General features: G+C 45.9%; 1 protein-coding gene across 2 annotated transcripts in view; it reads right to left on the bottom strand.

The window, feature by feature from the left end:
- RNF40 (ring finger protein 40) overlaps positions 1 to 11,749 on the bottom strand; it is a 1,006,396-nt gene extending 994,647 nt beyond the window's left edge. For both annotated transcript variants that reach the window (XM_069651635.1, XM_069651636.1), the window contains exon 1: positions 11,658 to 11,749. The gene's annotated coding sequence lies outside the window, so the exon portion shown is untranslated. The remainder of the gene's footprint in view (positions 1 to 11,657) is intronic.
- Between the last annotated feature and the right edge of the window lie 1,336 nt (positions 11,750 to 13,085).

The following is a 13,085-nucleotide window of genomic DNA, read 5'->3' as shown; positions in this document are numbered from 1 at the left end:
TAGAGCCTTCTGGTACTTGTAGTTTCAATGCAAAAGGTGCCAGCGAGAGTCCTTTGAACAGTCCGGTTTTCTCCCAATGCATGCTGGGACTTGTAGGCCCATACTTACAATAGGATAAACCAAACTACAAATCCCAGCATGCAATGTAAAAACCAGTACTGGCTGGAGGTGTCGCGCATGGAACTGGGAAAACGTGGCAGCTATAAGGTGCAATGCAGACATATTTCTCAGCAAGGCACCATACTCTGACCCGGTCTCATGGGGGGGGGGGGAGACTAAAAACTAGGAGAATTGTTCGTCACTTTATGAGTTCTATACCTCCGGTGGGAGAGGTTTGTATGAAGAAAGGGACCCTTGCAAAAATTAAGGCATGAGACAAGGAAGAGGTATGTGAAGGTAATGAGGGTTATGCCCGCCCCTGTATTGTCAACGGACCGAAAAGGCAGTACATTTGTGAACCAACCTGTGGCCGAGATCCCTGTGCACAAAACAGAGAAGCTCTATGAAGGACATGCTTCTGGGAATAATGGGAATAATTAATCAATCTAGTCTTCGTGTTGGAAGGTTATGCCAAACGGTAGCCTGAGACAGAAGGCAAAGTCAAACCACGTCAGAAGCCCATTGAGAAAATTAGCCCATTACTTACTGGTAATGTTCATTACTCTTCCTGGTCACAGTACTTCTGATATCACATCCTCCCCTTGAAGAATCCATTCCATCTCTTCAATTTGACACATATGCCCCACCCCTTTCTACTGATAGTATAACACTCCCAGCCACCATAAATTCAATATTCCCAAACACATCATGACCTTTTTCCCCTCAAACCGGGTGGCAAGTACTGTGACGAAGAAGAGTAGGACCAATTAAAATTACCGGTACATAACCAGCTTTTTACCTCCAGTACCATCTTCCTCGCCACAGAACTTACTTGTGAGGCATACCAAACTTTGTGCTGAAAAATGACACGCGATTAAAAACATACCAACCAAAGTGCTGCTTCAACACCCTATCACCTACTTATTTTAAGTCACAACAACAAAATCACCCTTAAACATGTACACCAAGGCTCATAACCCGCGCAGTGAAGGAGGTCGACCCATGCCTATGCAAACTAGGCAATACTGTCTGGTGGAAGTATTCGGGTCGTCTCAGGTTCCCGCCCTGGAGGGGCGAGATGTGCTGAACGGCACACTGTGCCTCCACCCAGTATGTTGCCATCCCTCTAGTCGAGTGACCCTGAATAGAAGCTGGCAAGGGAACCTGTGCCACTGAATAGGCCAAAACAATCATTTGCCGAATCCATCTGCTAATAGTAGGGACCGAGGCCCGCATGCCAGGCTTGGGGCATCCAAATGAAACAAACAGACTATCCAATAGAAGCAGTCCTATCCAGATAAGTAAAAACAGACCTCTTGACATCCACCATGTGCGTTTCTCCTCCAGTGACACTGCATTGGGCAAAAATAGAGACAGCAGAACAAAAACGGATCACACAGAGGAATATGCAAATCTGAGTTGACTTGCAGGAACGGGGCCAAGTACAGCAGTGCCCCTACATCAACAAACCTGTAAGCAGAAGGTGTAGCCGCAACAAACACAGATTACCAAGTCAGGAACTTAATGCCCACCGACTACACTGGTTCAAAAGGAGTGTCTTGCAAAGCACACAACACCAAAGAACCCATTCCACTGGCATGGCAAGCAAGAAACTTTTCAGTATCCAAACCACCAGTGACTCACAGCCGGTACTCAAACCCAAGGCTCCTTAAAAGCCCTAATCGCAGCCCATTGAACATGTAAACAGGACACAGCCAGGCCCATATTCCACACTGCTAGTAAAAATTGCAGAATCAGCAGCACACTGCAATCAAATCCACAGCCTGCACAGAATGTTTGTCACACCATAGTGCAAAGTTCTACTGATGCTTACCATACACCTACTCAACACATGCCTCTCCATTTCCATACCTCCTCGCCTCATGAAATGCAGGAGTCTTCAGACCCTTCCTGAGAGGGCACGGGGAAGAAGGCAGAAGCCCAGAGCCACTGAACACCAGCAGAAGAGGATTCCAGGAGCGGCTCAGTCATATGGCGACACCAGAGTCCCCTCCGACCCAGAGATCTGCATCTTGGCCAGCACCTTGGAAAGCAGATGTAGAGGGGTAAAGGTATAGAGAAGCCCCACTGGCCAGGACACTGCCATGACATCCACTCCTAAGTCCCTAGACAATGGAACCTGGAGCAAAACCAGGGTAGCTGAACCTCCTGAGGAGAGGCAAAAAGATCCAGCATCAGCATAATGGCACAACAGCCAAAAAAAGGAAAGAAGCACTCTGCTCAAACCGCTGGCTTGGAGGTTGTCCACCCCACTGATGCAAACTGCTCATAGAGACATCGGTTTACGCTCTGCCCAGCATCGGCCCAAACTCGTAGGGGACAACTAATCACAGCCCTTTTGATGCATTAAGGGGGGCAGGGAGGTGCATGTGAGCCGGCCCCCTGTATGAAGCCTGTGAAAAATGCAGGTATATGGCTGCAATGAGTTGTCCTCAAGAGTTGTACCAGATGCAGCTGCCCAACTCAAAACACCAGCAATTCCAGCTGACAGGACATTATGCCTCCTTGGCAGTTCACATAGGCCATCGCTGACATGTCCTTTCGCACCTGGGCTGCTGAAATAAAAGTCTGTGTCTAAACCTATGCTTGCCCTCACTCTTTACAAAAATGTGATAGGGAGTCTTTAAAAAGGAAAAATAGTGGTTCAACAGAAAATGGGAAACCAATGTTGCTTTCAGGTGGTCTTCTCACCAGGTGCACTTTGGTCAATGTCACCAAAAAGGGCTGTTCGTAAGACCTTCTCCACAGAGCCCTTCCAACATTATCAAATACCTTCAGTGTCTTTGGCTTCCTTCTGGGTCCCTTCCCGAAGCTTCAACTTGTTCAAGTTCCAAACACCACCAAAGAAATATAACAGTTTTAAAGCTCCTCAGTGTTCCCTCCCCAAGTGTCAATCCTTTCAACACTACAAAACAATAAGCCTCTCAGGGACCCTCCCACCCCACAGTTTAAGCCCCTTCTTGGTTTCAAATACAAGTTCAACTTGTCAGGATGTACATTTCCTTTTTAAACACAGTTCTTTCATAAACACTTCACTTGTGGGGCACAATCAGACTTTCGAAACAGGCTGGTTCTTTGCTCCTCTGTTAGGGAGAATTCTCTGTTTAGGCTGAATTTCCTAACCTAGTGAGTCCCCCAGCAGCTTTGCTGGATTTTTGGGGTTTATTTTTTTCTCCTGCCAAGAGTGAGACTCTTTTACCCTCACTCTTGGGCATGATTCGAGTGTGTTTCTTTGACTCTAGATGTGTTTAATGGGCTATGGGGTCTTTTACTCCATAGGGCTTCATGTGATTTTGTGATGTGTGTTATACAGCACCCTCAATGCAGTAACACAGGGGTGTCATAGTGACCCCCCCAGTATAGACTCCATACCCTGGGACTGACTACTGTCTCCCAGGGCATGTAAAGTCACCATTGACTTTACTAGTCTTGAATTCTGAACAGAACCAGTACAAACCATCATATTGTGGACGTACTGGCTGGGGCAATTCGATTGCCCCGCGGTCCGTTAGTCGAGGGGGCACGTCTCCGTCCCCCCCTGATCGAGTTTTGGCTGTTGGCAGTGGATACTACTTTTTATATTCAACCGCGAATATTTCTCTATGGGATTTTCCCATTGTTCGAGGCTACTATCTTTATTTATTTAATTACGATAGCCTCGAACATACCGCCGGTTTAGTTAATTAATATTAATTCTCCGGTTGGTATTTTTTGCCAAAACTCGGTTCTAAAATGGCGTTTGTTTTCTCTTCTGTTACTCCAACCCAAGTCAAGCCCTTTGTTCCACTTTTTGGCGGGCTTCTCCACAGAAGCCTCCAAAAGTAGTGCCAGTCTGTCTGGGTACCACAGGGGGTGTGGGAGGGGGTTTAGTCACCCTGGACTGAGTTACCTTGGTAACTCAAGTCGCACTCTTGTGTGATTGAATTATATAAAGCCTAATTATTATTATTATTATTATTATTATTATTAATTATTATTGGCCCAAGTGGTGAGCCGGCATGTTTGAGTGACAGCTAGGCTGAGTGAATGGGGGTTTTCTGCATAAAAGCAGGGCTTTGGGGACTGGAACTTCAGAAGTCGCCACAGGACCTAAGAATCCGACGAGGGAGAAGCTGAGCCGACCTGCCACGACGACACCACCGGCGGAGCCCTGTTGGACCGTCTCACCACTTTTCCCAACGACAGAGGAGATCTCCCGCCGGAGAGTCTTGTTCCTTGGACTGGTGGGGATAACCAGTTTCACTGTCTTTTCACCTTCCTGACATATCTCGTGGCCGCCTTGCCTGTGCCAAGCACCCCGGCAACCGGGATACCACGTTTTACCACGACCACGAATTAAAAGGTAATACCTTTAACCGGAAAACTCAGCGGCTGGTTTCTTCCCTGGCAGTGCAACAACCTTCATCTCTCCTCCAAGTCGAGATCTTCTCTTCCCCTGGACGATGACGAGACTTGCACCCGCTGCCAGGAACAACTGCCACCGCTGGAGGATCCTTCCCACTTAAGGTACCGTGTCCCGCCCGGCTTCCCTTGCCACCGACTGTACGGGGTAGATTTAGCCCCCGGCTTTCAAACCTGGGTTCTGGCTAAACTTTTCTGAGCCTCTCTAAACTCTTTTCGAACTCTCTGCAAGACTTTCAAGCCTAGTGTAACTGTGTGATCTTGGGCGCATTTGTGCTCTGCTCTCTCTAAGAGTGGGCCCAGCCTATGGAATTTGGCTCACAAGTGACTTTTGCTCTTCTGCCTTGCTAATAGTGTTCCTAAAGCTTAGAGTGGGGTATCTTCCCATATTCTGTCTTTTTCCCTCCCTTCTTCATAAACTTATTGGAGTACCATCTATAGTTAAGCGCTCACCTCTGTATAGAAATAAGTGGTATTAACTAAGACTTCTCAGATAAGGAACAAGGGTTGTATATATTATAATAGTGACTGTGTTTAGAGTGTTTTACAATAAGAGTGCTGGAGTGTTTCAAACAGTGTGTTCTCAAATAAATAATTATATACTTTGATACCAAAGCTCTGGTCAGTGTTTGCTTGTATTGTTGTATCTGAGTGCCTATTGTGTATACTTTGCATACTGCCTAACTCTTCTTGAGGGAAGTCTGACTGCTCAGCCACAGCTACCAGGTAAATCTGGGTGGTACAGACTGCTACCAAGTGGGTTTACTGCTAACACCTGTAGTCCTAAATCTTTTGCAGTGTTCCCAAAGGGAACTGCACAGGTTTCTGCCTAACATCCTCCGAGGCGTGACAACTCTGATCTGTAAACCCTCTCTAGTCCTTGCTATTCTTTTTAAACCCCTCACGTGCTTCCTGCACCACCTTCTTGTTTTCCTTGACTCCTTGCTCGTGCACACTTGCACCTTCCCTTTGCTGATACTTTTTTTTCCACGGTGCACTCTTGCACTTGTCCGTTTCTTTCTCGTGCTTCCTGCACGATTAACACTGTCCTCTCTTTACCGTACATGCTTTGCCCTGCTCTTAAGTATTCACGCTCTGCCCCTTTAAACGCTTTACATGACGTTGTTCTGCTTTTTCTTTTCTTCTATGCCACTAGCGCCTCTTTTCTGCCTTCTATTTCTCTTTTTCTGTTTATTTCTATGCTTTCTGTTCTTCGCGCACTTTCAAACCTTTCCACTCCGTGTCGCTTTAAAACAGTTCTTCCGATTCAGTCAAATGCACGCTCCAGTGTTTCTCTCGCTCTCTTACCGGGTAGCGTTGCATTGACAAGCGGTTCCTCTGTATGCATAGGGTTGAGGTCAGGGTCTCACCACCTGCCCCTCAGACACCCTTGGGACCAGCACACATCCCATGGGAACGGAGCATTTTCCCCAAACGCCACCAGCAGGATACAGGCTGCCTTACTCTGGATCCTTGGAGGTATGGCTACACAGTCACGCTGCAGACCATCACAAACAATGGGCCAGCGTCTCAGCATGCTGTTCTCCTCCAGACTTTTACTCCTGCTGCTCTCTGCTCCTTGGCTTCTCGGGTCACGACAGCATCCCCTGCTCGCACTCCTTGTTAAAACCACAACTTTTATAGTTGAAAAAAAACAGTCAGGTGGAGTCAGGTGTGAGTGATCGTTATTAAATGCCTGACTATTAGTGGGACAACTGAAGTTCTTGCTACAGTAAGTTTCCCCTACTTTCAATATGTTGTTTCTATGGGCAATCTTTACCGCTCTTAGTTGCCGCCTCCTCGTCTTCTCATTTGTTGAAAATGGAGAGGAGGAGATGGGGTGAGATTGAAAATACCCCATGAAGGCTGAGGGAGAGTGGGTTGGGGTATTACTGAGACTGGGGGAATACCATGTCTTGCCCTTGGGTATCCTCCTACGAATCCCTCGAGACCCTCCACTTAGGTGATCCTCCCCCGCTTGTCCACCCCCAGGGTCGGGATCCAAAAGCGACAGCCCTTACCTGGACACCTGAATGAAAGATCCAGAGACAGTAGGTGAGAGAATACCATCAGGATTCTTATAGCACATGAAAATAAGAACCCTGAAGGTCCAGGAACTCGAACAGGTCACTCAAGGGAGCAATCCTCAGCAGGCTCGCTATCTAGAAGTGCAGTCTGCTCAAACACATTGAATCTTTTCCAAGTCCGTAAGAAGCCAGAAAGCGGGTTTCGGGACAACAAAGATGACGTAGTAAAAGCCCTGAGCTCTGCAACCCTTTCAGTGCCTCCTCAATTTCTGGAAAAGGCAGACACACATTGATCTTAAATAAAATGGTTGAGGTTTTGGCGCGTCAACTTTCTTCAGTCCTGCGCCCAAATTATAATTCTAAATATTAATGTGTCGCAAATATGTGAGGAAAGACAGAGGCAAAGTCCCCTACCTCTGTTTGAAAAGGCAAGTAGGTTGTTTCCTCACAAAAAGGATTGTGCCACACAAATTCACTGAATTGTAAAAACTATCTGAAATCATACCTAAAGTACAACCTGGTCTGAAAAGGATGAATCTCTGTAAACAAATTGTTCTTCAAACATACCCATGAAGAGGTTCGCAAGGGCTGGGGAATATTTCATGCCCATGGCTACTCCCCTTTTCTGTTGATAGTATTTGTTGTTAAACAAAAAGATATACTCCAAAGTAACAGTTAGCATTTCTTTAAGCATTTGTGTATAATGATAGCGAGAAGCTGACACCTCTTTGAATGTGTAGTCAATGGTTTGTATTGCTGAGTCATATCTGATCGAGGTATAGCGCGTTCGGACGTCCCAGGTTGCAATGCAGTAAACGCTAATATAGGATCTTGTGAGGACTTTTGGTTTTTGCAATTACGATCTGCAAATCATCGATTCAGATGAATAGGAATTAATGTGTGTGATCAAAAATGTATATATTGATTGCGATGACCATAGTCAAAAGCAATTATTTTTTTGGTGGGATTTGAACCCATTGAATTCCGAACAAGATATTTAATGAAGATGGACAAAAGACTACCAATTTGGTAAGAGAACGTGATAGATATATATATATATATATATAGCTTACAGTACTTGAATTTACTTTCTTTAAGTATTTGAAGGGACGAAATTAGCAAGCTTAATAAGAGTACTTCTGAAACAGATTTTGGGATGTCTTAGATGTGATTTTTCGAAGTTCCTGGCACTACGCTTAATTCATTTGTAGTAATTTTGTCATCTGTGAAACCGGAACTATAGAAACACAAAAAACTGTGATTCTTGATGCCATTGTAGGCAATTGAAATGAAGTGAAGCCAAGTTGTATTCAACTTTGCTTACCTTGTTTTCGTTTACTGACTTGTTACGTTATATTTTTTCTTGTTTCTGCAAACTCCTACCTACCCCACCCAATACTCCTCCTATCATTAACAATTGCATATTTATGAATATGTGCATTTGCCAATTTGATTGAATGTGTGTATATAGTCATTTGAGTTTGGTATGTTTGCACTTGCCCTGATTTGAAAAAGGCGCATGCAGTGCAGAAACACGTGTAATCTAAAGGGCACTACCCCATCACAAGGGTATCAACTTTTTTCGTTTCATGAATAAAATCAGATTAAGTTTTTGAAATTCAGTGAATTTGTGTGGCACAATTCTTTTTGTGAGGAAACAATTTACTTACACATACACACATTGATCTTATACTTAAATTGCAGAGGAGAAATCTGGGCACCAGACACTGCTGCCTCAACAGTCAGAGCCTGCTTAAAGCACATGTGTCCGTGACATGAACCAGCAGCACAACCAGCGCCTCATTGTCCAGATACTTCCTCTTGGGCTCCTTGTCATCACCATGCTCTGCATCAGAGGAAGAGAATAACTCGTCTGAAGAAGATGCTTAAGACATCTGTGCCCAGGACTTCCCTGTTAGCAGGCCTTCTTCCTCAAAGCCTACCAGCAAATGCAGATCTTAAGACTTCTTAGGAGCCTTCTTATACTTCCAAGAAACCTGCCCGACACTGCCAGGTGAGGATGATAGGGAACTCATTGTACTCTCCCGGAGGCACATGCTTCCGTTTGACAAACAGCTTCCTAGGGGGACATGGCAGCACAGCCAAACAGACCTGCAGCAGTAGAAAGAAATGCCCTTGCGGCCAGCCGCAGGGCAGTAGCAGAGCACAAGGCAAGAGACAGCCATGCCTCCAAACTACAGGAACAGATCACCTGTCTGCAATTAATGGCATGTAGCACAAAGCAGAGGAACTCCCTGCTCTAACGGCCAGTTGAATGAGGACCACTGCCAGCCCCCTCGTGCAACGGCCCCAAGCGCACCTTATAGCCGCAGAACCATCCGCCAGACTTGGTCAGGCCAGGCAGATGGATGCACCCCTAAGTGCCATGCAGAGTAACTCTCCCGGTATCAGGAAGTGATTCACGCATACACTGTACAATGACCAAGGCCCCTCCTCCACCACCAACATTGCACAAAGCATTGAGAATGCCCCCTCCCCCCCACAATTTACTGTGCAGCACCAGCCATGACCTGAGTGGCCAGAACCCCATTGCCCATCCCTGCATCACACTGCAGCAGAGAACCGGAACTGAATACACCACGCTAGCAGTGGGACCAGACCAACTTGGAACAAAAGGAAGGCACCCCCACTGCCTTACGACCACATACACGGCCCCAGCATCCATCCGGGCATCACTCGCCAATGCCTGGGCTCAATGAGAGTCCATCCCAGATAGTAGCAGGAACAGGCCACCCCAGCAGGAATCATCATACTGGGCTGTCAAGGACCAGGAACAATCTTAAACTAGGTCCCCTACCCAGCAGGCAGGCAGGCATAGGAGGCAAACACGCCACATCCTATTTATTGGATATTTGTAAGGGGCCCATACAACAAATGGTGTTTCAAGGCACCACATGACAAAAAGAGGCAGAGACCAGGGAGAAATATACAATAACGGTCCTACTAAGGCCTTGTGACATTCAGATAATGCAAGTGCAGAACAAGAAGTGTGAGGGGGGGGCAGGGAGAGTACCGGTCTGCGCAATATGCAAAGTGCTAGGGTGGAAAATGAGAAGGGGAGAGGTGGACATGCTTAAGGGAGGCAAGAGGACAAGTGCCACGGATTGCAGGAGTGAGGGTCCACATGCTAAGGACGAGGAAGGGGGGTGGACTGGGAGGGAGAGCCTGGAGCCCTGCGGTACTTAGAGGGAACCAGGCAGCCAGTCATTGCGGCTGAAAAGAAGGTGTTAGCAGGGGAGGAGGGAGGAGAAAAGGAGGGCCTTGAGGAGCTTCTAAAACTTAAGGCAGTCCTGCTCAAGCCTGAGAGAAGCAGGGAGACCATTCCAGAGGGAGGCTCCTGTGGAGGAGAGAGATGTGGATGGCGCAAGAGGATCTTGAATGTGATCCTAGCAGCAACTGGGAGTCAGTGGAGGGAAATTAGGGCTGGAGCTCAGAAAGAAGAGGCAAATATACGTGTCCCAAGCATAACAGGGAGGATAGATGGAGCAGCAGGTAGCCCAACCACCAACCTGAGTTCCTGTCAGGATGGCAGGAAAATTAAAATTGATACATTGTGGAGTCTGGGAGTGTTATGCTCTCAGTAGAGAGGGAGTTGGACGTATGTCAGAATGGATTACTGATGGGGAGGTTGGAACCTCACAAGTAAGTACTGGGACGTGGAGTTAATATGGGCTTACAGAACACGTGGTTACAGTCAAAGGACTACTTTTATATCCCAAACTATGAAACGGCACACAACTGGAAGAAGCTGACAGCGCACCACCACTAACTCAGATAATCCAACAGACCCACAAAGATGCAATTCTGGTAACTTCTTAGGCCTTCTTATTATGAAATGTCGCTCAATGACCAGAGCTGGTCATTGGACCAGATTTTCCCAGATCTGAGATCCGGCAAAAAATGCTCCCTTCCCCCCCACGGGTCTCCGATCCGGGAAAACTATTTGTACCCATTAATGTAAACCAATCTGCTTTTGTTTCTGGGACAGGGATGCAAACTATGGTAATCAGGGCCAAAGTCCAGTGACTTACCCAACAGACTGCTCTAACTTCCAGTTAAAGTACTTGTGAATCCCCTCAGGATTGTACTGCGCAGAAAATATTCAAGTACACCTTTGTAAAGATGTACACCTTTCCTAATATGCTTGCAGCATTATAAGAAACGCTAATTCCTTTCTTTAATCATGTATTAATTTCCTGAAATGTAAATGTTTATTTACGGGGGGGCTCAAAAAAATGCGATTTCCCCCTCCCCGTAATTTACAACTAGCGCCCTCCCAACCCGACACTGCCCCTCGTCCACACGGGCTGGAGGCATCCCACAGTTAATAATTTCCATATCCTGCACTGTCAGTGACACTTCCCCATAACTCGCAAACGCACTTTCCCTTCACACACACACGTACCCCTTCTCCTGCACTCACCTAATCGTTCACGCATTATCTCTCGCAGTCACCCACAACCTCTTGCTTGGACTTACTTTCACTACCCAATTTCATACTAGTACACAAAGTAATTGATATATGGCGAACTTTTACCACCCCCCCCCCCCACAGTTAACCTGTGTCTTGGTGCCCTGCACTCTCTCCGCAAACGTAACGTCCCCACCAGTCTCTACCTGCCAACCATGCCTCTATTTCTATTCTACACTGTTGCCCCGTAAGTTCCACAATCATACCCTCCCCACGTCCTTTGTAACATCACACATGCCATGCTTCCCTGGACCCCAATATATATGTACAGCACACACACGTTCTCCCTGTCCAGTACCTCAGAGGTGTGCTCTTTCCCAACGTCGGTCTTATTATAAGCCCTCGTGCTTCCTAACTCTCTCCCTTATCCCGTTTCAGGTTATCTCCCTTAAGTACCCCGCAATCGTACACTTTGTCAGGGTATCTTCCAGTCTGCCTCCCTCCTCCAGCCCCTCGTGCCACAATCACCACAACATCTATTTGCCTCTAACAAAAAGTCTCTGCCCTACTGCCGAACTTTTCTCCATCCTATCTTTCTTTCGACATTTTGTCTTTCTATATGCATTCTCCATCGTGTTGTCTCCCAGGGATGCTGCCTCACATTCAAAGAAACTCACCCTCTTCTGATCTGACCGTTCCCCCGGATGTTGGCATTCTGTCACCATTCTGCGCAGGCTCGCAATACCAACGTCACTTCCGGAACGCAATGTCAAATTCTAATTTCTGATTAGCTGCTTGTCAGAAGACGAACAGTTCAGTGGAAGGTTTCGTAAAGAGGCGGGACATAAAGGCAGCCAATTAACTGGGGAAACTCAGACTTGTTCCGACGCGGCGTCTGTAGTGTGCTGTGATCCAGCTTTCTCAACAGGGAGTGCTTCAAACACACCGTATCTCAGGTACTGCTGGTGTCCGAAAACAGAAAGACGGGCTCTGCTATCAAGAACACCGCGAATGCCTTGGAAACAAAACAAAAAATGCAGACACAACGTAATGGACTAGCTATACAACGATGAGAAATGGATTACCCCTCTCTATGCCGGTAGAGGTTAGGTTGAATGATGTTCTATACTAAAACATAATCAATACATGTTTTTATTTGGTTTGCGTACAAGGATTTCAATTTAACTTGTGCTCCCACGGGAACTGGACACACACTTCTTTATACCATTGAACCATATATATCTATTGACATATCTTAAGTTTATTTGCGATCCATTTTTTTTGTATTCAATATAAAAAAGTACATATATTCATAAAAGCGTTACACAAAATTCTGAACACATTCTTAAAAAACAGCATCAACTGTGAGGGGGTCCGTTTTGGTAAATAAGACGCACTACATCTAGGGAGGTAATATTGGACACTATCTGTAGTGCCTGTTCAACCCTTAATTTCACAGCCTTCTTCAGAATGTGTTCAGAATTTTGTGTATTGCTTTTATGCATATATGTCCTTTTTTATATTGAATAAAAAAAATGTATCTCAAACATAAGAGTGGTCAATAGATATATATGGTTCAATGATATAAAGAAGTGTGTGTCCAGTTCCCGTGGGAGCACAAGTTAAATTGAAATACTTGTGCGCAAACCAAATAAAAAAATGTATTGATTATGTTTTAGTATAGAACATCATCCAACCTGACCTCTACCAGCATAGAGAGGGGTAATTCATTTTTGTATAGCTAGTCTATTTGTGTTCTCCCGTTCTGAGAAATGGATCCCCCTTAAGAAGAAAATATTGGGCGATTACCTTTTTTGAAGTAACAACGTAATGGAAACAAAAGACAAAGTATCACTTATTCACATGATACTGTTGTGATTGAAAGTTTAAGACTTTATTGTGAGATTGATGGTTATGTTCGTAACAGAAGCGGAACCAGGATCAAAATTTGGGGTAAGAGGGTTGCAGCGCAGTTTTAAAAAACGACGTGCTGCCTGTCGGTTACACATAAATAGCTGTAATTGGTGCATTGGGCTATTAACCCCGCCCCCTTCCGAATATCTTGTCGCTCCTGTTGGCCCATTAGATCCACTTTTCACTCCAAT

This window comes from Ambystoma mexicanum, chromosome 3p (assembly GCF_040938575.1).
Source record: "Ambystoma mexicanum isolate Mex_15411 chromosome 3p, UKY_AmexF1_1, whole genome shotgun sequence".
Lineage (NCBI taxonomy): Eukaryota > Metazoa > Chordata > Amphibia > Caudata > Ambystomatidae > Ambystoma > Ambystoma mexicanum.
Note: the sequence above shows the minus strand (reverse complement) of the source record. Positions and strands in the feature narration are given on the sequence as shown.